Genomic DNA, 27,886 nt, shown 5'->3' with positions numbered 1-27,886 from the left:
AACTAAAATCCTAATCTAGAGAGAGGAGACAACTTCTCTCTCTAGAAAACTAACTAAAGCATGATCCAAACTAAACTATGTGCTAATGTCCACTTGATCCCCCTTGAGTTCTACCTGTAATAGCCTCATAAATGAGTTGGATCTGGGCCTGGGAAGCCTAGAAATCGCCCTCAGCGGATTCACTTTAAGTGGGTCATGTGCGAGCACCGACGCATACGCATGGGTCACGCGTATGCGTCGATGACATTTTCTATCCATGCGTATGTGTCATGTCACGTGTACACATCGCCAAATGACTTCACTTTGCACGCGTGCGCGTCTGCTGCGCGTGCGCGTCGATCTCAGCATCCCAAATCCTTGTTTTTCCATGAGTTCTCCACTTGCATGCTTTTCCTCTTCATCCCTTTGATCCATTCCTAGCCTTTTCCAATATGAATTCACTAACAACATATCAAGGCATCTAGTGGAATCAAAGGTGAATTAATATTAACACATTAAAGGCCTAAACAGCATGTTTTCATATTTAAGCACAAATTAAGGGAGAATCACGAAACCATGCCATTTCATTGAATAAATGTGAGAAAAGGTGATAAAATCCCCTAAAATCAACACAAGATAAACCCTAAAAATGGGGTTTATCAACCTCCCCACACTTAAACCTAACATGTCCTCATGCTAGAATCAAGAAAGAAACAAAGGGTATCAACATTTATTCAATGAAAACTAGTTAGATGCATCCTATCTACATGCAACTATCTATATGAATGCAATTTCTTGGTCAAAACAAATCAATTCCCAAGAAAATATATATAAGCATAAGGGCTAAATGTATTAGCGATCAAATTAAATCCACAATTGAGTTGAGTTATTAAAGATTTTTACAAACTTGTAAGAAGAGATGATCATAGGTGGAGACATGTAATTGAGCAATCGAACCCTCACTGGATGTGTATTCGCTCTAGTCACTCAAGTGTATCAGGTTGATTCACTCAATTCTCTCCTAATCATGCTTTCCAAGATTTGTTTTTCTTCTAACAATCAACAATTATTTCATGCATGCATACAATTATCATGAGGACTTTCCCATAAGGTTGTAATGGGGCTAGGGTCAAGGTAGGGTTATATATATGGTTAAGTGGACTAGAATTTGAATCTTTGATTAACCTAGACTTCTCACCTAACCTATATAACAACCTATACAATTAAGTGCTAACCTAACTACCCATTCTTCACTTTTTTCACATATTCATGCATTTTCTTTTTACTTCACCACACATATGCATTGATTCTTATTGAACTTTACTTTGGGGCATTTTGTCCCTTTTTATTTCTTTCTTTTTCTTTTTCTTTCTTTTTCTATTTTTTTCTTTGTATATCTTTATTTTTTTCTTTTTTGCAACAAGGTATATATAAGAGTGTCAATGCATATGGTTTTATATTTAATTAACACATGAGTATGTACCCAATTCTCAATATTTTCAACAAAAACAAAACACCCTTTTACCCCAACCAATGTCCAAAGTTTCCCCACACTTGAATGATACACACACTTACTAGCCTAAGCTAATCAAAGATCCAAATTAAGGACTTTTATTGTTTTTTGCTTTAAGGCTTGTAATGTGCTAAATTAAAGAACAAAGTCGGTTAATCGTAGGCTCAAAGTTGGCTAACAATGGTTGATAAAAGGTAGGCTATTTGGGTATGTGAGCTAAACGAAATGATGGCCTCAATCATATAAATGCATGTATACACAAAATAAATGGACATATAGAATCAAACAAATCAAAGATCACATTCATAGAAGGAGAACAATGCACACAAGAAGGAAAATTAGTGGTTATAAGATGTAACCATGCAATTAGGCTCAAAACTCACAAAGTTTTGTGTTCTTAGCTCAAAGACATTATCCACAATGTATAGTTCAAGCAAGTTTTATGAAATTTTTTTCACTCAAATCAATTGGGATGTCAATGCCCTATTAAGAATGTTTTCCTTGGAAAATTTCATTATTTTACGAAGCTTATTGTATATATATGCAACAAAAAAAAATCCTAAAAGACCTAAAAATGAAATGCAAAAGTGTTGGGATTAGAACTTGTCACCCAAAAACGCCGACTGGTCGGACGACCTCCCCACACTTAAAAGTTTGCATCGTCCTCGGTGCATTCTAAGATGAGCAAGGTGGTATGGCGACTCTCCGAGTTGCTACTTTCAGCTGGTAGGTCGACCGGTTGCTGCATGTTTTTTTTTTCCACTTCCGTTTTTGCTTACGATAAACATCCTGAAAATAGAACACAAGAGAAGAAGACAAGTAAATGCAAAAGCAAGGAAGCATACAATATTGGAATGAGGTAAGTCACTAGAATGGAGTGAGTGAATTAGTGTGACATGGAAGAAAAGAGTGTGTGAGTTCTAAATTGCATGTGGTTCAGAACACACGCACACTAGCATAAAAAGCTTTGTCACAATTTACACAAAAGAAGCATGCACTTCACTTATTCTAGTGTGCTTGAAATACTTTAAAAGACTTGTAGGTTAGGTCAACCAAACAAGTAGTGAAGAAGCATAAAAGCATTCAAGCCAAAAATAACATATGGATGCATATGATCGAGAAACCCAATGCATTAAGACAAATGCACAACATCCATCAAGAAATTGCCTAATCAAAGAAAAGGATTCAAATCACATGGTGGCCAAATCATGCAATTCAAAAAGATTTAAGAAAATTGAGGGCAATTCTCATGTACCAGGTACTCACAAAATTAAGCATGAAGAGCTCAAAACCAATTGGTAATATAATCTCAATCAAAGAATCCAACAATGAGTATAAACACAATAATATTAGGATAACATCCTGTTTAATACTCAACAACAATAAACGGTAAGCAAGATTAACAATCCAACACATACAATGAAAAACAAAAATAAAACTAACTAAACAACTGACTAATTAAAAAAATGGTTTTAGATGATGTTTGGTAGTGTTGGATGATGAGTAAAGAGTGGAGAGAGAAGAGAAGAGGGAAATAAATGGAAAGAAAATGAGAAAAGAAGAGTGGTGAAACAGGGCAACCCACGCGTACACGTGGTGTGGCTCGTGCGCGTGGTGAGGTAAAATGGTGTCAACGCATACGCGTAGGTCACGCGTACGCGTGATTGGTTATTCAGAGGTGCGATGCGTATGCGTGGGTTGACGCATACGCGTGGGTAGGCTTGTGCGAAATGCACAATTTTCGCCCATAACTCACACAACTCTCGGGTTTGTTGTATGGAATGTGAAATTTTGTATCCACGTGTACGCGTGAGGGACGCGTGCGCGTGGATTGGTTGAAAAGCTAGGGGCACGCGTACGCGTGTTTAACGCGTACGCGTGGATGGTGCTCTGTTTTTCAAAAATTTTTCATGTTCTTGTACCAAACCAAGCATTCCAAACCTCTAAACAGCTACCAAAATACCATAAAACCTTATTCAACATACTAAACTATTAAATAAACTCAACAAAACCAAGCAAAACATGAAATCAAACTAATTTCTGCCAATATTTACAAAAGAGAAAAATGAAAAGATGTTACCATGGTGGGGGTGTCTCCCACGTAGCACTTTTATTTATTGTCCTTAAGTTGGACTTATGGGGAGCTCCTTGTCATGGTGGCTTGTGCTTGTATCCATCCTTGAACATCCACCAATGCTTGAATCTCCAATAAGCTCTATTCTTCAAAGATAATAACTCCAAGCCTTGATGGAGTTTTGCACAAGCTAAGGGCTCCCAAAATTGATCCTCATGTATGCCGGGATCCCAAATCTTGTTTTTACACCCGTCTTCAAGTTGATCATCATTAATCCATCCGGGTGGCAAGCAAGAGGAATTCTCAATGTAGTGCCAAACTCTCCTTCTAGACCCATCTAATTGAGCACTAGTCCAACCTTTGTATCTCATCTTCGATGCATCAACCATAACGAGTCTTGATTTGCAACGCCAACCACGAAACATCTTACTCTTACACTTCATCCCGTAAAGTGTCCTAAGTTGACCATCCGTTTCAAGCAAGCCATACTCAAGTGGGACAATAAAGCTAATAGAGATGAGTTTTACCCACTCAACTGAAAGAGTAGATGGTAACCTAGGTAAAGAAGCTTCCAAGGATCTTGACAAAGCGTATTCAACTCCCGTCCTTCTTTTTCTAAGGACTTCCACCTCTTCACAAGATTTCTTAAATTCAATCCTTTGTTCATCAAGGTTATCTAACCCTTTTCCCTTACTAAAACTATAATTGGGAGGATGAAAGAAGTTTATCTCCTCAACACTTTCAAATTCACCGGGAAAAGGTTCTTCAAGCTCAAAGAATTCTTCACCACTAAGATTGGATGCATGATCTTCATTGCCAAGGGAACTCACTTCTTGCTCTATCCCATCCAATTCTTCATATGGGATATGCCTTGGAGGTTGTGCACCTTCCTCCTTAACATCAATATCAATCTTCTTGGAGGGGTTTTCTTCAACTATATGTTCCCATGGAGGTTCTACATCTCCTAAGTCTTCAACCATTTCTTCCTTTTCTTCAACAATCATAGCTTTGTCCAATTGTTCTAACACAAAGTTACATTCCTCATCACCCACCGGAGCTTTCAAACTCTCCTTCATGCTATACTCTTCATTAGATTCTACATATGTAGCCATGGGAGTTCCTTGAGTATTCAAGTATTGGGAGGCCAACCGGTTCACCACCTCGTCCAAGGCGGCCGTGAAGTTTTGTACATCTCTTTTCATCTCCTCTTGCCCTTGAAGAAGAACACCAAGGATGCCACCCATTGGAGGTTGGGGTGGATGGAAGGGTTCATTATTTTGGAGGAAGGGTTCATAATAGAAAGGTGGTTCATCATAATAAGGATGTGGTGGTTCAACACTCTCCATTTGTTCTACTTGTTGCCCAACACACTCTAATCCATTATTCTCAAGTTGAGATTCTACAATCCCCTTCATACTCCCTTCTTCGGTTTCTCTTCCACAATCATCCTTGGACATGTGGTATGAATCCCATGAGTCTAACTTTTGACGGACGGTTGCTTGAAGCCATTCCATTATTTTCTTGAGACGATCCTTTGATTCTTGTTCCAAATTTCTAACATAAGTAGGATCATATTGCTCTTGGATTAATGGACATGGATATTCTTCCATGGAGGGTTGTGATGGAAGGTAGAATTCATCTTGAGGGTGAAAACTCACATCCATTGGAGGTGGTTCATTGATGAGCGGATAATTTATACGCTTTTTGGCATTGTTTTTAGTATGTTTTTAGTAGGATCTAGTTACTTTTAGGGATGTTTTCATTAGTTTTTATGTTAAATTCACATTTTTGGACTTTACTATGAGTTTGTGTGTTTTTCTATGATTTCAGGTATTTTCTGGCTGAAATTGAGGGACTTGAGCAAAAATTAGATTCAGAGGTTGAAGAAGGACTGCTGATGCTGTTGGATTCTGACCTCCCTGCACTCAAAGTGGATTTTCTGGAGCTACAGAACTTAAAATGGCAGGCTTCTAATTGCGTTGGAAAGTAGACATCCAGGGCTTTCCAGAAATGTATAATAGTCCATACTTTGGCCGAGTTTAGACGACGTAAAGGGGATTTGAACGCCAGTTCTACGCTGCTGTCTGGAGTTAAACGCCAGAAACAAGTCACAAACCAGAGTTGAACGCCAGAAATACGTTACAACCTGGCGTTCAACTCCAGAAAGAGCCTCTGCACGTGTAACATTCAAGCTCAGCCCAAGCACACACCAAGTGGGCCCCGGAAGTGGATTTATGCATCAATTACTTACTTCTGTAAACCCTAGTAGCTAGTTTATTATAAATAGGACCTTTTACTATTGTATTAGACATCTTTGGAATCATCTTTGGATCATCCTGGATTGTATTTTTGATCCTGTGATCACGTTAGAGGGCTGGCCTCTCGGCCATGCCTGAACCTTTCACTTATGTATTTTTAACGGTAGAGTTTCTACACTCCATAGATTAAGGTGTGGAGCTCTGCTGTTCCTCAAAGATTAATGCAAAGTACTACTGTCTTTCTATTCAATTCAACTTATTCCGCTTCTAAGATATCCATTCACACCCAAGAACATGATGAATGTGATGATTATGTGACGCTCATCATCATTCTCCCTTACGAACGCGTGCCTGACAAACAATTCCGTTCTACATGCAAAGAAGCTAGAATGAATATCTCTTGGATCTCTTAATCAGGATCTTCGAGGTATAAGTTAGAACCCATGGATGGCCATTCCTGAGGTCCGGAAAGTCTAAACCTTGTCTGTGGTATTCCGAGTAGGATCCGGGAAGGGATGGCTGTGACGTACTTCAAACTCGCGAGTGCTGGGCATAGTGGCAGACGCAAAAGGATAGTAAATCCTATTCCAGTATGATCGAGAACCTCAAATGATTAGCCGTGCCGTGACAGAGCATTTGGACCATTTTCAAAAGAGGAGGGGATTGTAGCCACTGACAATGGTGATGCCCTTGCATAAAGCTTGCCATGGAAAGGAGTAAGACTGATTGGATGAAGACAGCAGGAAAGCGGAGGTTCAGAGGAACAAATGCATCTCCATACGCTTATCTGAAATTCTCACAAGTGATTTACATAAGTGTTTCTATCTTTATTTTCTATTTATTTATTATTTATTTTCGAAAACCCCATTACTATTTTATATCCGCCTGACTGAGATTTACAAGGTGACCATAGCTTGCTTCATACCAACAATCTCCGTGGGATTCGACCCTTACTCACGTAAGGTATTACTTGGACGACCCAGTGCACTTGCTGGTTAGTTGTATCGAAGTTGTGACAAATTATGAATTGAGATTAGAGCACCAAGTTTTTGGAGCCATTACCAGAGATCACAATTTCGTGCACCAAGTTTTTGGCGCCGTTGTCGGGGATTGTTCGAGTTTGGACAACTGACGATTCATCTTGTTGCTCAGATTAGGTAATTTTCTTTTTGTTTTGTTTTCAAAAAATTTTTCAAAAATCTTTCAAAAATTTTTTTCTTGTTTTCGAAAAAAAAAATGTTTTCAAAAATATATTTTTCTTCAAAATTTTTAAGAATGAATTCCAGTGTTTCATGAAGCATGTTGAAGCCTAGCTGGCTGTAAAGCCATATCCAAACTCCTTTGGGATTGGTCTTCAACTAATTACCTCAATGGATGTAATTCCATTCTAAAGCTTGGCTGGCTATTAAGCCATGCCTGACCCTTTGATTGGAGCTTTAGACTAAAGAGCATAAGATTCCTGGAATTCATATTAAAAATTTTGGAATCCTTATTTTTCTTTTTCAAAATGATTTTCGAAAAAAAAAAATTAAAAGAAAATACAAAAAAAAATCATAAAATCAAAAAAATCAAAAATATTTTGTGTTTCTTGTTTGAGTCTTGAGTCCTGTTATAAGTTTGGTGTCAATTGCATGTGCATCTTGCATTTTTTCGAAAATTTCATGCATTTATAGTGTTCTTCATGATCTTCAAGTTGTTCTTGGTAAGTCTTCTTGTTTGATCTTTGCATTTGCATGTTTTGTGTCTTTTCTTGTTTTTCATATGCATTCTTGAATTCTTTATGTCTAAGCATTAAAGAATTCTAAGTTTGGTGTCTTGCATGTTTTCTTTGCATTAAAAATTTTTCAAAAATGTGTTCTTGATATTCATCATGATCTTCAGTGTTCTTGGTGTTCATCTTGACATTCATAGCATTCTTGCATGCATCACATGTTTTGATCTAAAATTCTTATGCATTGCATAATTTTCATGTTTTTCTCTCTCATCATTAAAAATTCAAAAATAAAAAAAAATATCTTTCCCTTTTTCTCTCTTAAAATTTCGAAAATTAGATTTGACTTTTTCACAAATTTTTTAAAATCTAGTTGTTTTTATGAGTCAAATCAAATTTTCAATTTGAAAATCTTATCTTTTTCAAAAATCTTTTTCAAAAATCAAATCTTTTTCATTTTTCTTAAGTTATTTTCGAAAATTCTAAAAATATTTTTCAAAAATCTTTCTCTTATTTTTATATCAAATTTTCGAAAATAACAATAACAATTAATGTTTTGATTCAAAAATTTCAAGTTTGTTACTTGCTTGTTAAGAAAGATTCAAACTTTAAGTTCTAGAATCATATCTTGTGATTTCTTGTGAATCAAGTCATTAATTGAGATTTTAAAAATCAAATCTTTTTCAAAAACTAATTTCTATCATATCTTTTCAAAAATATCTTCTTATCTTATCTTTTTCAAAATTTGTTTCAACTAACTAACTAACTTTTTGTTTGTTTCTTATCTTTTTCAAAACCACCTAACTAACTCTTTCTCTCTCATTTTCGAAAATATCTTCCCCCTTTTTCAAAAATTTCTTTTTAATTAACCAATTATTTTAATTTTTTATTTTAATTTTCGAAAATTACTAACCTTTTTCAAAAACTATTTTCGAAAATCACTAACTCTTTTTAAAAATAATTTTCGAAAATTCTCTTCCTCTCTCATCTCCTTCTATTTATTTATTCATCTACTAACACTCCTCTTCATCTCACATCTCTGCTCCTATCATCACCTTTGTGTTTGGATTATCCATTCTTTTCTTCCACTCACACAGGGACCTCTATACTGTGGTATAAAGAATCCCTATTATTATTATTATTATTTTTCTGTGCCCTCTTCTTTGTCATATGAGCAGGAGCAAAGACAAGAATATTCTTGTTGAAGCAGATCCAGAACCTGAAAGGACTCTGAAGAGAAAACTAAGAGAAGCTAAATTACAACAATCCAGAGATAACCTTACAGAAATTTTCGAACAAGAAGAGGAGATGGCAGCCGAAAATAATAATAATGCAAGGAGGATTCTCGGTGACTTTACTGCACCTAATTCCAATTTACATGGAAGAAGCATCTCCATCCCTACCATTGGAGCAAACAATTTTGAGCTGAAACCTCAGCTAGTTTCTCTGATACAGCAGAACTGCAAGTTTCATGGACTTCCATCTGAAGATCATTTTCAGTTCTTAACTGAATTCTTGCAGATATATGATACTGTTAAGACTAATGGAGTAGATCCTGAAGTCTACAGGCTTATGCTTTTCCCTTTTGCTGTAAGAGACAGAGCTAGAATATGGATGGACTCTCAACCCAAAGACAGCCTGAACTCTTGGGATAAGCTGGTCACGGCTTTCTTAGCCAAGTTCTTTCCTCCTCAAAAGCTGAGCAAGCTTAGAACTGATGTTCAAACCTTCAGACAAAAAGAAGGTGAATCACTCAATGAAGCTTGGGAAAGATACAAGCAGCTGACCAAAAAGTGTCCTTCTGACATGCTTTCAGAATGGACCATCCTGGATATATTCTATGATGATTTATCTAAACTATCAAAGATGTCATTGGACACTTCTGCAGGTGGATCCATTCACCTAAAGAAAACGCCTGCAGAAGCTCAAGAACTCATTGACATGGTTGCTAATAACCAGTTCATGTACACTTCTGAGAGGAACCCTGTGAGTACTTGGACGCCTATGAAGAAGGGAGTTCTTGAAATTGATACTCTGAATGCCATATTGGCTTAGAACAAAATATTGACTCAGCAAGTCAATATGATTTCTCAGAGTCTGAATGGAATGCAAGCTGCATCCAACAGTACTCAAGAGGCATCTTCTGAAGAAGAAGCTTATGATCCTGAGAACCCTGCAATAGCAGAGTTAAATTACATGGGTGAACCATATGGAAACACCTACAATCCATCATCGAGAAATCACCCAAATCTTTCATGGAAGGATCAAAAGCCTCAACAAGGCTTTAATAATGGTGGAAGAAACAGGTTTAGCAATAGCAAGCCTTTTCCATCATCCACTCAGCAACAGACAGAGAACTCTGAATAAAATACTTTTAATTTAGCAAACTTAGTCTCTGATCTATCCAAGGCCACTGCAAGTTTCATGAATGAAACAAGGTCTTCCATTAGAAATTTGGAAGCACAAGTGGGCCAGCTGAGTAAAAGGATCACTGAAATCCCTCCTAATACTCTCCCAAGCAATACAGAAGAGAATCCAAAAGGAGAGTGCAAGGCCATTGAATTAATTACCATGGCCGAACCCACAAGAGAGGAGAAGGACGTGAATCCCAAGGAGGAAGACCTCCTGGGACGTCCAGTGATCAATAAGGAGCTTCTCTCTGAGGAACCTAAGGAATCTGAGACTCATCTAGAGACCATAGAGATTCCATTCAACCTCCTTATGCCATTCATGAGCTCTGATGAGTATTCCTCCTCTGAAGAGAATGAGGATGTTACTGAAGAGCAAGCTGCCAAGTTCCTTGGTGCAATCATGAAGCTAAATGCCAAATTATTTGGCATTGATACTTGGGAAGATGAACCTCCCTTGTTCACCAATGAACTAAGTGATCTGGATCAACTGACATTGCCTCAGAAGAAACAGGATCCTGGAAAGTTCATAATACCTTGTACTATAGGCACCATGATCTTTAAGGCTCTGTGTGACCTTGGTTCAGGGATAAACCTCATGCCCCTCTCTGTAATAGAGAAACTGGGAATCTATGGGGTACAAGCTGCTAAAATCTCATTAGAGATGGCAGACAATTCAAGAAAACAGGCTTATGGACAAGTAGAGGACGTGTTAGTAAAGGTTGAAGGCCTTTACATCCTTGCTGATTTCATAGTCCTGGAAACTAGAAAGGAAGAGGAGGAATCCATCATCCTAGGAAGACCTTTCCTAGCCACAGCAAGAGCTGTGATTGATGTGGACAGAGGAGAATTGATCATTCAATTAAATAAGGACAACCTTGTGTTTATAACTCAAGGATCTCTCTCTGCATCCATGGAGAGGAAGCAGAAAAAGCTTCTCTCAAAGCAGAGTCAACCAAAGCCCCCACAGTCAAACTCTAAGTTTGGTGTTGGGAGGCCACAACCAAACTCTAAGTTTGGTGTCAAACCCCCATATCCAAACTCTAAGTTTGGTGTTGGGAGGTCTCAACAAAGCTCTGCACATCTGTGAGGCTCCATGGAAGCCCACTGTCAAGCTATTGACATTAAAGAAGCACTTGTTAGGAGGCAACCCAATGTTTAATTATCTAATTTTATTTTTGTTTTTCATGTTTTATTAGGTTCATGCTCATATGGAGTCACAAAATAAATATAAAAATTGAAAACGGAATCAAAAACAGCAGAAGAAAAATCACACCCTGGAAGAAGACCTTACTGGCGTTTAAACGCCAGTAAGAAGCATGTTTTGGGCGTTCAATGCCAGAATAGAGCATGGTTCTGGCGCTGAACGCCAAAAATGGGCAGCATATGGGCGTTTGAATGCCAGAAATGCACCCTGGAGGAGAGCTGGCACTGAACGCCCAGAACAAGCATGCTTCTGGCATTTAACGCCAGAAATAGGCTACAAATGGGCGTTCAACGCCCAGAACAAGCACCAACCTGGCGCTGAACACCCAGAGTTGTGTGCAAGGGCATTTTACATGCCTAATTTGGTGCAAGGTTGTAAATCCTTGAACACCTCAGGATCTGTGGACCCCACAGGATCACCTCAGGATCTGTGGACCCCACAGGATCACCTCAGGATTTGTGGACCCCACAGGATCCCCACCTACCTCCACTCACTTCTTCTCACCCCTCTTTCACACAATCCCATAAACACTCTTCCCCAAAACCCTTCACCACTCACATCCATCCACTCTTCCCCATAAACCTACCTCATAAACTCCACCTACCTTCAAAATTCAAAATCAATTTCCCACCCAAACCCACCCTAAATGGCCGAACCTTAACCCCCCTCCCTTCCCTATATAAAGCCTTCCATTCTTCCTCATTTTCACACAACACAACCCTCTCTTCTCTTCTTGGCCGAAACACACCTCTCCCCTCTTCTCCATCTTTTCTTCTTCTTCTTCTTCTTCATCTTTTCTTTCTTCTCTTGCTCGAGGGTGAGCAAAATTCTAAGTTTGGTGTGGTAAAAGCATAAGCTTTTTGTTTTTCCATTACCATTGATGGCACCTAAGACCGGAGAATCCTCTAGAAAAGGGAAAGGGAAGACAAAAGCTTCCACCTCCGAGTCATGGGAGATGGAAAGGTTCATCTCCAAAGCCCATCAAGACCACTTCTATGATGTTGTGGCCAAGAAGAAGGTGATCCCCGAGGTCCCTTTCAAACTCAAAAGAAATGAGTATCCGGAGATCCGACATGAAATTCAAAGAAGAGGTTGGGAAGTTCTAACAAACCCCATCCAACGAGTCGGCATCCTAATGGTTCAAGAGTTCTATGCTAATGCATGGATCACTAGGAACCATGATCAAAGTAAGAACCCGAACCCAAAGAATTATCTCAACATGGTTCGGGGGAAATACTTAGATTTTAGTCCGGAAAATGTGAGGTTGGCGTTCAACTTGCCAAACATGGAAGAGAACGCACGCCCCTACACAAGGAGAGTCAACTTTGATCAAAGGTTGGACCAAGTCCTCATGGACATATGTGTAGAAGGAGCTCAATGGAAGATTGACTCAAAAGGCAAACCGGTTCAACTAAGAAGACTGGACCTTAAGCCTGTAGCTAGAGGATGGTTGGAGTTCATTCAATGCTCAATCATTCCCACTAGCAACCGGTCTGAAGTTACTATAGATCGGGCCATCATGATCCATAGCATCATGATTGGAGAAGAGGTGGAAGTTCATGAGATTATACCTCAAGAACTCTACAAGGTGGCTAACAAGTCCTCCACTATGGCTAGGTTTGCCTTTCCTCACCTCATTTGCCACCTATGCAATTCGGCTGGGATTGACATAGAGGGAGATATCCTCATTAAAGAGGACAAGCCCATCACTAAGAAAAAGATGGAGCAAGCAAGAGAGCCCATTCATGGAGCTCAAGAGGCGCATGAAGCTCATCACCATGAGATCCCGGAAATGCCTCAAATGCATTTTCCTCCACAAAACTATTGGGAGCAAATCAACACCTCCCTAGGAGAACTAAGCTCCAACATAGGACAATTAAGGGTGGAACATCAAGAGCACTCCATCATCCTTCATGAAATTAGAGAAGATCAAAAAGCAATGAGGGAGGAGCAACAAAGGCAAGGAAGAGACATAGAAGAGCTCAAGGACATCATTGGTTCCTCAAGAAGGAAACGCCACCATCACTAAGGTGGACTCATTCCTTGTTCTTACTTTCTCTGTTTTTCGTTTCTCTATGTTAAGTGCTTATCCATATTTGTGTCTTCATTACATGATCATTAGTAGTTAGTAACTTTGTCTTAAAGTTATGAATATCCTATGAATCCATCACCTCTCTTAAATGAAAAATGTTTTAATTCAAAAGAACAAGAAGTACATGAGTTCTGAATGTATGCTTGAACAGTGCATATGTCTTTTGAAGTTGTTGTTTAAGAATGTTAAATATGTTGGCTCTTGAAAGAATGATGACAAGGAGACATGTTATTTGATAATCTGAAAAATCATAAAAATGATTCTTGAAGCAAGAAGAAGCAGCAAAAAACAAAGCTTGCAAAAAAAATAGCGAAAAAAAAAGAGAAAAAGCAAGCAGAAAAAGCCAATAACCCTTAAAACCAAAAGGCAAGGGCAAATAAAAAGGATCCCAAGGCTTTGAGCATCAGTGGATAGGAGGGCCTAAAGGAATAAAATCCCGGTCTAAGCGGCTAAACCAAGCTGTCCCTAACCATGTGCTTGTGGCGTGTAGGTGTCAAGTGAAAACTTGAGACTGAGCGGTTAAAGTCAAGGTCCAAAGCAAAAAAAAAAAAAAGAGTGTGCTTAAGAACCCTGGACACCTCTAATTGGGGACTTTAGCAAAGCTGAGTCACAATCTGAAAAGGTTCACCCAATTATGTGTCTGTGGCATTTATGTATCCGGTGGTAATACTGGAAAACAAAGTGCTTAGGGCCACGGCCAAGACTCATAAAATAGCTGTGTTCAAGAATCATCATACTGAACTAGGAGAGTCAATAACACTATCTAAACTCTGAGTTCCTATAGAAGCCAATCATTCTGAACTTCAATGAATAAAGTGAGATGCCAAAACTATTCAAGAGGCAAAAAGCTCTAAGTCCCGCTCATTTAATTGGAGCTATGTTTCATTGATAGTTTAGAATTTATAGTATATTCTCTTCTTTTTATCCTATTTGATTTTCAGTTGCTTGGCGACAAGCAACAATTTAAGTTTGGTGTTGTGATGAGCGGATAATTTATACGCTTTTTGGCATTGTTTTTAGTATGTTTTTAGTAGGATCTAGTTACTTTTAGGGATGTTTTCATTAGTTTTTATGTTAAATTCACATTTCTGGACTTTACTATGAGTTTGTGTGTTTTTCTGTGATTTCAGGTATTTTCTGGCTGAAATTGAGGGACTTGAGCAAAAATCAGATTCAGAGGTTGAAGAAGGACTGCTGATGCTGTTGGATTCTGACCTCCCTGCACTCAAAGTGGATTTTCTGGAGCTACCGAACTCAAAATGGCGCGCTTCCAATTGTGTTGGAAAGTAGACATCCAGGGCTTTCCAGCAATGTATAATAGTCCATACTTTGGCCGAGTTTAGACGACGTAAAAGGGTGTTGAACGCCAGTTCTACGCTGCTGTCTGGAGTTAAACGCCAGAAACAAGTCACAAACCAGAGTTGAACGCCAGAAATACGTTACAACCTGGCGTTCAACTCCAGAAAGAGCCTCTTCACGTGTAACATTCAAGCTCAGCCCAAGCACACACCAAGTGGGCCCCGGAAGTGGATTTATGCATCAATTACTTACTTCTGTAAACCCTAGTAGCTAGTTTATTATAAATAGGACATTTTACTATTGTATTAGACATCTTTGGAATCATCTTTGGATCATCCTGGATTGTATTTTTGATCCTGTGATCACGTTTGAGGGCTGGCCTCTCGGCCATGCCTGAACCTTTCACTTATGTATTTTTAACGGTAGAGTTTCTACACTCCATAGATTAAGGTGTGGAGCTCTGCTGTTCCTCAAAGATTAATGCAAAGTACTACTGTCTTTCTATTCAATTCAACTTATTCCGCTTCTAAGATATCCATTCGCACCCAAGAACATGATGAATGTGATGATTATGTGACGCTCATCATCATTCTCCCTTACGAACGCGTGCTTGACAAACACTTCCGTTCTACATGCAAACAAGCTAGAATGAATATCTCTTGGATCTCTTAATCAGGATTTTCGTGGTTTAAGTTGGAACCCATGGATGGCCATTCCTGAGGTCCGGAAATTCTAAACCTTGTATGTGGTATTCCGAGTAGGATCCGGGAAGGGATGGCTGTGACGTACTTCAAACTCGCGAGTGCTGGGCATAGTGACAGACGCAAAAGGATAGTAAATCCTATTCCAGTATGATCGAAAACCTCAAATGATTAGCCGTGTCATGACAGAGCATTTGGACCATTTTCAAAAGAGGAGGGGATTGTAGCCACTGACAACGGTGATGCCCTTGCATAAAGCTTGCCATGGAAAGGAGTAAGACTGATTGGATGAAGACAGCAGGAAAGCGGAGGTTCAGAGGAACGAATGCATCTCCATACGCTTATCTGAAATTCTCACCAGTGATTTACATAAGTGTTTCTATCTTTATTTTCTATTTATTTATTATTTATTTTCGAAAACCCCATTACTATTTTATATCCGCCTGACTGAGATTTACAAGGTGACCATAGCTTGCTTCATACCAACAATCTCCGTGGGATTCGACCCTTACTCACGTAAGGTATTACTTGGACGACCTAGTGCACTTGCTGGTTAGTTGTATCGAAGTTGTGACAAATTATGAATTGAGATTAGAGCACCAAGTTTTTGGAGCCATTACCAGAGATCACAATTTCGTGCACCATTCATCTTGGTAATGGTATGAAGGAGGTGGTTCTTGGAAGTCTTGAGGTTGGAATGGTGGTGGTTCTATATGTGGCTCATATGGCTCAAAAGGTGGTTGGTATGGTGGATATGGATTAGGGTCATATGGAGGTGTTTGGTGAAAAGGGGCTTGTGAGTATGGTTGAGGGTTATGTTGAGGATATGGCTCATAGGCATATGGTGGTGGTTCTTGAAAGTCACAAGGAGATTTACCACAGCCATTTGATTGGTATGCATCATAGAATGGCTCTTGTTCATAGTGTATTGGTAGAGGTTGTTGCCATGAGGATTGATCATACACATATGGCTCCTCCCACCTTTGAGTGTTCCATCCTTGATACACATCCTCATTGAAGCTTCCATTTCTTACAACATAGTTAGAACCAAAGTCATAGCCAAAGTGAGAATTCATAATGAAAATAGAAAATAAGAAACAAAAGCTAACAAGAAACAATGAAACGAAGTTCTAAAACTAGCAAAAACTAACAAGCAATCCAAAAATCAAGCTATTCACAATATTAACATATGTACAGTAACCAATAACATAACACCGTTGCAATTCCCCGGCAACGGCACCATTTTGATGCAGACAATATTGCATGTGTGGTTTAGAATTTCACAAATGAAATCTTGTTGCAAGTATAGTTCTAAACCAACAAATAATTCCTTCAATCAAAAATTTGGTTGTCGCAAGTAACAAACCCCAATAAAAATAACCGAAGCATTCAAACCTCGGGTCGTCTCTCAAGGAATTGCAATGAAGTGTTCTCGTTATTTGCTATGAAGTATCTTTTGGGGTTTTTAGAATAATAGACAAGAAAAGTAAATGGCAAAAGAAATAAACTAACAACTAGAAAAGCTATTAGCAAGGAGTGAGAATGGGAAGTCCTATCCTCATTATCATCATCAATTGTGACAAGAATTGTTCAGTGCTCCACTTAGTTAACCTCTAACTATGAAGGAAACTCAAGTGGATATAATCAACTTGAGTCCACAAGTCCTAGTCAAATCACAATGAAAGACTAGCTTTAGTGACATTTAAGTCAACTAGAAATTTCCAATTATCAATCAACAAAAGAGTTTGATAACTCAAGAATCACCAATTACTCAACCAAAGTCAAGAGGAGAAAGATCTAACTCACAACTAAAAGAAGCATTTCATCAAAAACATAAAAGAAAATAAAGGTAAACAACATGAATTGCAAGAATTAAAGAGAGATTTAAATACAAAGGCAAGAGATCAATAATGGAAAACCAAAGCAAACATGAAAAGACATGGAAATCATAAATTGCATTGAAAGGAAAATGGAGATCTACATAAGAATTCATAAATCAAAAGGAAAATTGAAGCATTAAGAGGAGAAGTAGATTTAGATCTAAAAGAAGAGAACTAAAACCCTAATCTAGAGAGAGGAGACAACTTCTCTCTCTAGAAAACTAACTAAAGCATGATCCAAACTAAACTATGTGCTAATGTCCACCTGATCCCCCTTGAGTTTTGCCTGTAATAGCCTCAGAAATGAGTTGGATCTGGGCCTGGGAAGCCCAGAAATCACCCCCAGCGGATTCACTTTAAGTGGGTCACACGTACACGTCGATGGCATTTTCTATCCATGCATACGCGTCATGTCACGCGTGCGCGTCGCCATGCGACTTCACTTTCCACGCGTGCGTGTCGATCTCAGCATCCCAAATCCTTGTTTCTCCATGAGTTCTCCACTTGCATGCTTTTCCTCTTCATCCCTTTGATCTATTCCTAGCCTGTTCTAATCTAAATTGACTAACAACATATCAAGGCATCTAGTGGAATCAAAGGTGAATTAATATTAACACATTAAAGGCCTGAAAAGCATGTTTTCACATTTAAGCACAAATTAAGGGAGAATCACGAAACCATGCCATTTCATTGAATAAATGTCAGAAAAGGTGATAAAATCCCCTAAAATCAACACAAGATAAACCCTAAAAATGGGGCTTATCAAACAGTTAAATGAAATGAACCATAATTAAAGCACAAATAACTTAGGTATAGCAATGTAAGTGAATTGAATCAAGAGAAATTAGTTATTGCCATTGTGCCTTGTAATTGGAAGAATTATTCAAAATCGGCGCAAAGACAATAATCAATTCATCAATGAAAGCATGTACTTACTCATGTTAAAAAGATAAGAAGTAATCACATACATATAACTCTTGTTCAAAGCAATAATAGATGAAAAATCAGATTGCATTGCTCAAAAAAGAATTTCAAAGAACAAGTTGTGGTATATGATCATTTATGTTCAAGAACATATGAGCAAGTAATTCAGTCAATTCACTAACAAGCACGGTATGCACTGCTGTAAATGCACCCAACAGATTTCAAAATTTGTAAGTTTAAAGCCAGTTTGGTGTTTAAGCAGGAACAACATTGAGTGTATAATCAAATTTCAAAAATAATCTTCATCCAAAATTACTGAAAACTGCACAGTTACTAATATAATTCCTAAGGAAAATAAAATTTAAAACAGATGTTGGCCAAACATAGGAATTGAACAAAAATTGTCACTCAGGCAATCTATCAAGTATGGTGTATAGAGTTCACAAACAGCAATCTCAGTACAATGTAGCAGTCAAGCAACCCAAAAAATTCAATCAGCCAAAGCATACATTCAATTCAAAACACAGAAATCATCTAACCTAACCTAACCAAACTTCTAAAAATAGAATTAAAAAGCAGTTAAAGACAAAAAAAGAAAATGGAACAGGGGCAGGGAGAAGGAAAGAAATGGAACTTGCGTTGATGAAGGAAGGAAGAAGAATGTGGGGCGAGGTGGAGAGGGGGGTCGTAGCGGCACAAAAGTCCACCACTGCTAGTGGCTCGTCAGATAGGAAGGCGCGAACGGAGACTTAGCACGGGCCCTAGTTGCTGTTGTGGATAGGGGTACTTTGCGCATAGACAGGTAATAGGGGAGAAATGGAAAAGAAAGAGAAGAAGGAAGGGAGAGATGGTGGGCAACGGTGGTCTCCGGGGTCATTTCGGACGGGGGTTGGTGATTGGTGGTGGTCTGGGAGGCTGAGTTAAAGGGTTGGAGATGGTTGGGGTTCAGAGAAAAGAAGAAGAAGAAAGAAAGGGCTTTGGGTGGGTATCTGAAGCGCAATAGTATACCCTTTCGAATTAACGTTCGAAAAGTGACCTGTGCATATGTACAAGGTAGTGTGCGGACGCACACTAGAGAGGGGTATGCGCGCGCACAGCATCGTGCAGGCGCTGCGAACAGAACAGATAGCAAGACCTGTGCGTGCACACAAGATCCTATGCAGGCGCACAGAAGAGAAAAAGATGGGGCTGTTCCCACGCACAAGGGGTGCGTGTGCTGCAAGCAGAGGGGTCGTCAAAAGCTGTGCGTGCGCACCAACCTATGCGCACGCACAGGGAAGCTCTTTCTCTTTTTTTTTTTTGAAGAACAGGGTGAAGTGTGCGTACGCACGCATTATGTGCAGACGCACAGGGAGAAAGGAGGGTGGTGTACACGCACACAAGTCATGCGAGTGCTGTGGGCAAAGTGGGTGTTTAGGAGTGTGGGTGCGCACAGTACTGTGCGTATGCACAGGGACAAAAAAATAGGGGAAGTGTGCTGATGTGTGAGGATTATCGTCGGAGTAGAACTTCTCAATGAAATCCGCGTTGGTAGTATAGCTTCTATCCAACAACAACCCCCGAGTATCAAATTTAGAAGGGATTTGGTTATCACAAGTTCAACCCCAATAAAAATAACCGAAGTATTCAAATCTCGGGTCATCTCACAAGGAATGGGCAAACATGTGCTTCAACATTGGTTAGAATTCCGGGGTTGTAAGTTATGTGCAAGAAAATAAATGGGAATCTTAACTAGCAAGCAATCTTACAATGCAAGCAACTAATTCAAATAACTAAGCAAGACATGAGCAATTCCAAACTAACAAAGTAACATCCAGTATGATTCTATTCTAAACTAAACAAGTAACTATAACTAAGTCAAGTAATTAAGAATTTGGATTTTCAAATAGGAATGATAAAAGCAACTCTTGGCTAGGCATGGAAATTGGGGTCACCATCCATGTCTAATAATCATATCTTGACAATTATGAGGAACCAAACTCATTAAGTCTACTTCTATACTTGAAGTACGTCAAATGGTTTGGTCAACATCAACCCATAAGTTCTAACCTCACTACTAATTGATTTAATAGAAGGTTAGCGTCAATGGCTATCAAATTGACCACTAAGGGCTCCCAAATCATCAAATCCATTAGACCCAATGACTCAAGTTTACCCAATTTCCTTAGCCTAGACCAAGAGTAAAGAGAACTACTCTATAATCAAAGTAAACAATTCATCGAACACATGGTAAGCATTAATAAAAGACATGTTCAAATTACAATCAAATTGAAATCACAAGTACCCACTAATAATTATCAACATACAATTATCCAAATAACACAATTAATCATAGAAATCATCAATATAACATCAACAAGTCAAGATTCACAACATTCATGAAATGGGTATAAAATGATAATTGACAAGAATTCATAAAACTATCACAAGATCTAAGCAAATTATACCAAGGAATTCAAATTGAACAATTAAAACTAGTAATTAACAAGATCCAATTCAGAATTCAATAAGGAAAGATCAAATTAAAACTATATCTAGAGAGGAACAAGGGTTTCTCTCTCTAGAAGAACAAAGAACCAAAAACTAGCTAAAATTGTGTCTTCATGTAAAATGATTGATCCCCCCTTTCTCCCTAGCATCCTTGGGTCTTTTCCATGCAGAAACAGCTTGAATTTGGACCTGATGAGCCTCAGAAATTTCCAGGCACTATTTCCTTTAATGATGTCACGTGCAGCTTCCCGCGCGTGCGCGCCGATTGCTTTTGTGATCCATGCGTGCGTGCTAAGTGCGCGTGCGCATCGATAGGAATCCTCTGATCCACATGGATGCGTCCATCCTTGCGCGCCGCTTCCAGCCATCCTCATCCACACGTGCGCGCCAATGCTGATTTTCCCAAAATTCAAATCTTCATGTTCCTCCCTTTTGTGCATGCTTTCTTTCTCTCTTCTAGGCCATTCCTACCATATAATTCCTGAAATCACTCAACAAATACATCACGGCATCAAATGGTAATAGAAGAGGATTAAAATATGGCAATTTTAAGGCAAAATAAGCATTTTTTTCATCATGGAGTAATATTAGGAAGTGAACACAAAACCATGCATTTCTTGTGAATAAGTGCGAGAAATATCGACAAAACCCCCCAAATTCTACACAATATAAACCACAAAATTGGGGTTTATCAAATCTCCCCACACTTAAACCAAGCATGTCCTCATGCTTAGGTTAAAAAGACTAAAGATCATGGTGAGAAAAGGTTTGTGAAATGCAAACTACCTAAGTGAATGCATGCAACTAATGTAAAATCATCTACCTACTTGGTCAAGGGCAAATCTATCCTCCAAGTACACATGTGAACATATGGGGTGAAAATAGTATGTAGCTCATGAATCCTACCAAATTGAACATCACTAAGGAGTGCATATAACTTGCTAGATGAACGCTTGTGAAAGCCGGGAACAAAGAATTGAGCATCGAACCCTCACCGGAAGTGTATCCGCTTTATTCTCTCAAGTGTATAGGGTTCGTCACTCAATCCTCTCCTAATCATGCTTTCCAAGATTTGTCTTTCATCTAACAATCAATAATTACTTAATGCATGCTTACAAGTATCATGAGGTCTTATCCATGGGTTGTAATGGGGCTAGGGTGAAGGTAAGGATGTATATGGCCAAGTGAGCTTAAAATTTGAGTCCTTGATTAACCTAGGATCCCACTAGACACATAGAACAACCTATACAACTATAATACATTACCTAGCTACCCTTGAGTTTCACTTTTTGCATACTCATGCATTCTTTTCAATTCACATTCCATATGCATTATTTTTATAACTTTGTCTTGGGGTTTCTTTGTCTCCTTTTATTGCTTTTTTTTTTCGATCCCCTTTTCTTGGGGCCTTGTGTACAAAAATTTCAATGCATATAGTTCGATCATTCAATACATGAGTATGTTCCCAAATTCTAGAATTTTCAATTACACTACAATTACACACCTATATATCTACCCAAATTTTCCAAGTATACCCTCCTAATTGAATGATACACATCCTAACTTACATAAGCTAATCAAGGATCCAAATGTAGGGACATTCATGGTTTTTAGCTTAGGGTTGTTGATGTGCTCTTATTTAAGAACAAAAAGGGTTTATCATGGGCTCAAAATTGGTTAGCAATGGTAGATAAAAGGGTTAAGGCCATTTGGAAAAGTGACTATTGAAATAATGGCCTCAATCATGTAAATTCATTCATACACAAAGTAATGGACATATAGAATCAGACAAAGCAAGGATCACAATTATAGAGAGAGAGATATGCACACAAGAATGGGAAATAATGGTTAGATGATGTAACCATGCAATAGGCTCAAAACTTACATGCTTGTGTTCTTAGCTCAATCACTATGTTCCAAAATACATTCTTAAAAGTAAGTTTACTGCAAAAAAATTTTCAAAATTTGGTAGGGTACCCCAAAACACAGTTTCTTGGGGAAGAAGTTATTGTTTTGACCGAGCAACTCTATAGAAACTAACTATCATGTAAGGAGTATTTACAAGTAAAACTAACTACACATGCAATGTACTAACAATGTACTAACTACTAAGCAAAAGATAAATCCATGGGTATTGAAAGGAAGAGATTGTTACCCATGGAGATTGGTCGAACGACCTCCCCACACTTAGAATTTAGCACGGTCCTCCGTGCTACGAACAATGTGCAAAGGGCAGTCGGCACTGGAACCGTCACTATCCTCTCCTTCAGAGCTCCCATCACTTGGGTTTGAGGTGGATGTGAATATTTCGGGTTCCTCTATGCTAGGGGTAACACAACGCAGAAGCTTCTTGATGTAAGTGTATCAGCGTTGATTGCGCCGCTCATATCTATCAAGCTTCCGGTGTAGATCTTCTATCCTTTGAAGTGTGGATCTTTGCCGTGGTGGTGATGATGAAGTGGAAGGAATAGTAGATGGGAGGGCTATGTCAAGGCTTGGGTTGTTCATGGGAAGATGTAAGTATTTGCCGCTTGGGACCACATTGCCCTTAGCCGGAACTATAATCTTCCTGTCCTTGACTTCCCAAGGAACACCCGCAGCAGCAACTAAATCAGATACCAATGCTGGAAATGGCAAATTATCCCGGGCGTAGACTTGACTCATTGCTTGCTTGACAAGAAACAGAATGTTCACCGGCCTTTCCGTGAGAACACACCAAACAAAAGGCGAGATCCACCGTGAAGGACGACTTGTGGGTGCTAGGTAGCACATAGTGGGATAGGATCTGGGCCCAAGCTCTAGCTTCTATAGTGAGGAAGCGAGCGTCAATGCTCTTGGGCCTCATCCGGAGTTGACCATGGATCCAAAATGCCTCTGGTTCAGCAATGACTTGGAGGATCGAGTCCCAATCAAATCCAAACTTCTCTCGCTGACGTAAGACTTCTTGGTAGCCATCCATGTCACTTGGTACCGGTAGAACATTAAGCACTTGCTGAATAGCCTCTTCTGAACCGAGACTTGCTTCCGGCGCATGTATATCGATTGAAGAGAGGAGAGATGGTAGTTAGTGTAGAATTCTTCCACCCAAGAGAGGTTGATCTCCCTTGGTTTTCTCAAAAGAAACTCCATCCTCGCCGTTCAATGCTGGGTAGAATACAAGGAGCAACCTTGTCCGGCGGAGCAAGTAGATGCTCAGGATGATAGTTCCGTACAGCTATGGAGGGGAACATAAGTTCACAGAAGCGGTTGGGGAACCTTGAAGAATCTTTTGTCATTTTGCTATTTTCATTCTCATCAATAGGAGCGGGTGTCTTCGCCTTCTTAGTTAGGGGTCTAGTTCCCAATGAAGAGTGCGCCTTAAAAGTTGATCTTTGGGGTTCCCTCTTTACGGCCGGTTTCCTTGGAGCTTTCTCCTTGCCTTTCTTGGTGGCCATCTTGAAAAAGGAAGGGAAATAGGAAGACATTAAACCCAAAGAATCATTTTAACAAAAGCATGCAAGTGAAGGATAGTGCCCGAAAAAAATCTTGCAACAAAGTAATCATAAAGACATGGGTCACAACACTTGGCATGGGATGCAAGAGGAAGTAAAGCATGCAATGGCATGAGAGGAGTAATCTCAAGCATCCATAACAAAGAGCATGTCATGTTCAATGAGTATCTAATCAACAAGCAAAGTGGACTCAATGCGTATAGAAGACAACAAGTGAATGAGGAGAAGCACCCAATTGAAAGTACATTATTAAAAGAAACCAAAATGGCATTCATGCATTTCCTCGAACACGTGGCAAGCAATTATCAAGCAAAGAGCAATTATGAGATACTCAATCAATTTAAAGCCCAAAATGAAACATCAATCATCACATAAACATCACATATTGGCAAAGATAAGGGAAAAAAATGACAAAAGATCTATTAAAGCAAGTTAAACTCAAATTCAACATCCATGGAAAAATAAGGGAAAAGGAAAAGTAAGCAAACAAAAAGTAAGAAACATCATCATGCAACTAAAAAAGAAACTAAGTAAAGCAACAAAAAAAGAGAGTCTAACTAAAGGAGGAAATAATGTAAAGAAAATGAAAGAAAAGAAATGGAAGAAGTAGAACCTTGAGAAGTGTAAAAGAACAAGGTTGAATTTTCTTTTGTGAAGTTGAGAAAGAAATAGAAGAGATGTAGTGCCACCGGAAGAGGTGGTTGTCACCGGTGAGTGGCCAGAGACGGTAGTGGTGGATTATGGAAGAAGAAGAAGAAGGGAGAAGTGATGGAGAGGGAGGAAGGAGAAAGAAGATAAAAAAAAGTGAGAAAGGGGAACAGAACAAGGCGCGAGGCTTTAAAACTGATTCGCGCAACCGGCGCGCGCGCACAGTGCGCTGGCACGTCAGTGAGATGTTGGCAAGGGACGCGTGCGCGTCAGCGGTGCGCATGCGGGAGGGGAGTTGTGCCCCTGGCGCAGGACTGGCACAAAGTTGGCACAAGTCTCTGGATTTTGTACCAGAGTTGGTAAGTGGTACAGGCGCGCGGACGCACACCTTGCGCGGACGCGTGCCTGAAGGAATTCGCGACCGGCTCGGATGCGCACAACGCGCAGACGCGTTAGTTCTGGCACAAGAGTTGCACAAGTGTGGCACAACTCTCTGGTTTTTGTACCAGAGAGTTCAGATTGCATCATCGGTGCGCGCGCGCACCGTGCACTTGCGCGTCGATGGCTGAATTACAGGGGGCGGGCAGGCGGCAAGCACGCGGACGCGTGGGTGCCTGGCGCGAGATGGGCACGAAGTAGGCATGACTCTTGGGTCTTTGGCCCAAGAGGTAGAGGTGCACCACCGGCGTGCGCGCACAGTGCGCTGGCGCGTCGGTGCCCATTTTCAAAATTTTTTTATTTTCTTTATCTTTTATCTTTTTTCTCTTCTTTTTTTTTTAGATAACAAGAGCTATTCTAATACATTCTTGGTAGGTGCTTAAGCTAGTAGTCAAAGAGAATAATTCACAATTTCATGCATTATCTATAACATATGAACTATATGAACAATCCAGCCATACCAAAATGATGAAAACTATATGAACATCCTATCTATTCACAAGAAGAACAAAACTAGCATTCCTATGCAATCAATCAATCATCAAGAAATCACAAAATTCACAAGAATTTAAGGTTACAAACAAGATGGTATATACAAGGAAGATCTTACCACGGTGGGGTTCCTCCCACCAAGCACTTTTCTTTAACGTCCTTAAGTTGGATGGTCCTTTTCTTAAGCTTCCTCTCTCCTTGGTGCATCCTCCAATAGGAACACCTCTAGCTCTTTTGGGGGCTTGTAGCCATGATACTTCTTCACTCTATGTCCATTCACCTTGAAAATTGCTTCACTCTTGGGATCAAACAACTCCACCACTCCTTAGGGCTTTATCTCCTTCACCTTGAAAGGTCCTTCCCATCTAGAACGGAGCCTGCCAGGCATGAATCGAAGCCTTGAGTTGTAGAGGAGAACCTCATCACCTTCTTGAAATTCCTTCTTCCGGATGTGATGGTCATGAAATGCTTTAGTATTTTCTTTGTAGATCTGGGCATTCTCATATGATTCGTTCCTCAAACACGTAAGCTCCTCTAGTTGTAACTTCCTGGCTTCACCCGCCTTGGCTAAATCCATGTTGCACTGCTTTACCGCCCAATAGGCTCGATGCTCAATCTCCACCGAAGGGTGGCATGCCTTACCATAGACGATCCGGAAGGAACTCATCCCTATCGGAGTCTTGTAGGCCGTTCTATACGCCCATAGTGCATCTTCTAACCGGAGGCTCCATTCCTTTCTTTGTGGATTGACCACTTTCTCCAAAATTTTCTTAATTTCCCAGTTGGACACTTTTGTTTGTCCATTTGTTTGCGGATGATAAGCAGTAGCAACCTTATACGACACTCCATAGTGCTTGAGCAATGCCTCTACCTTCCTTTTACAAAAGTGGGATCCTTGGTCGCTCACGATTGCTCGTGGCGACCCATAACGGCATACAATGTTATTCCTAATAAAAGAAACAACGGTATTGGCATCGTCAAGGCGGGTAGGTATGGCCTCTACCCACTTTGACACATAGTCAACCGCTAACAGAATATACAGATACCCACTAGAGTTGGGAAACGGTCCTATAAAGTTAATGCCCCATACATCAAATATCTCACAGAACAACATATGTTGCTGAGGCATTTCATCCCTTTGGGATGTATTTCCCAACTTCTGACACTGATGGCAAGACACACATAACCGGTTAGCATCCTTGAATAAGGTTGGCCACCAGAATCCACAATCCAACACCTTTTTAGCGGTCCTTTGTGGGCCAAAGTGGTAACCACATTAGGACGAATGGCAGGCTTCAAGAATTGGTTGGATTTTAGACTCCGGGACACATCCTCGAATTACTTGGTCCACGCCCCTCTTCCACAAGTGAGGGTCATCCCAAATATAGTATTTGGAATCACTCCTCAACTTGTCCCTTTGGTTTTTCGAAAAGTTAGGAGGGAAGATTTTCGCAACCAAGTAGTTCGCCATTGGGGCAAACCAAGGAAAGCTATCCGACACAGCATGCAAACTATCCAATCACTATAAGAAAATGAAATATTTGTAACAAAAAATTTGTATTAAATTTAAAATTGTTACAAAAAAATAGTATTTTGTAACAATAATTAGTGATTGTTACAAAAGGATAATGTTTTGTAACAAAGGAAACAAGTTGTTACAAAACATGATAATATTTTTTAACAACCTGTTTTATTTTATTACAAAGAATGTTAGTTTTTGTAACGAGATGGTGTTTTGTTACAAAATATTGTAATATTTTGTAACAAAAAAACAAGTTGCAAAAATTCAGAATATTTTGTAACAAAATGTTTTTTTTTTTGTTTCAAAAACTCTAATTGTTTTGTAACAAAACAACTTTCTGTTTCAAAAATTCTAATTGTTTTGTAACAAAAATTTAATTTGTCACAAAATTTAATATTATTTGTAATAGGTTAATTATTTGTCACAAAATATAAGTATATTTTACAACAATTTTTTTCAAAATGTTAAACACTTTAAGAATAAAAAAAATTGTGTATATATTTTTTGTCAAAATAATTTCATTTTGTTTCAAAAAATAAAATTTTAAAAAATTATAAATATTATTTTAGATTCTTCTAAAAAAGTAATATACAATTTTTATTAATAATCAAATTTTAAAATTAATTAAAATTTAATTCATGTAACTTAAAGAAATTTTAAGTTAAATTATAAATATAAATAAAAGTAAATAAATATAAAAGAAAAAAAAACTACATTACTCAATGCTGAAGGTAAAAAGAAGCTTAGTAATGCAGTTGT

Source organism: Arachis hypogaea, chromosome 14 (genome assembly GCF_003086295.3).
Source record: "Arachis hypogaea cultivar Tifrunner chromosome 14, arahy.Tifrunner.gnm2.J5K5, whole genome shotgun sequence".
Classification (NCBI taxonomy): domain Eukaryota; kingdom Viridiplantae; phylum Streptophyta; class Magnoliopsida; order Fabales; family Fabaceae; genus Arachis; species Arachis hypogaea.
Note: the sequence above shows the minus strand (reverse complement) of the source record.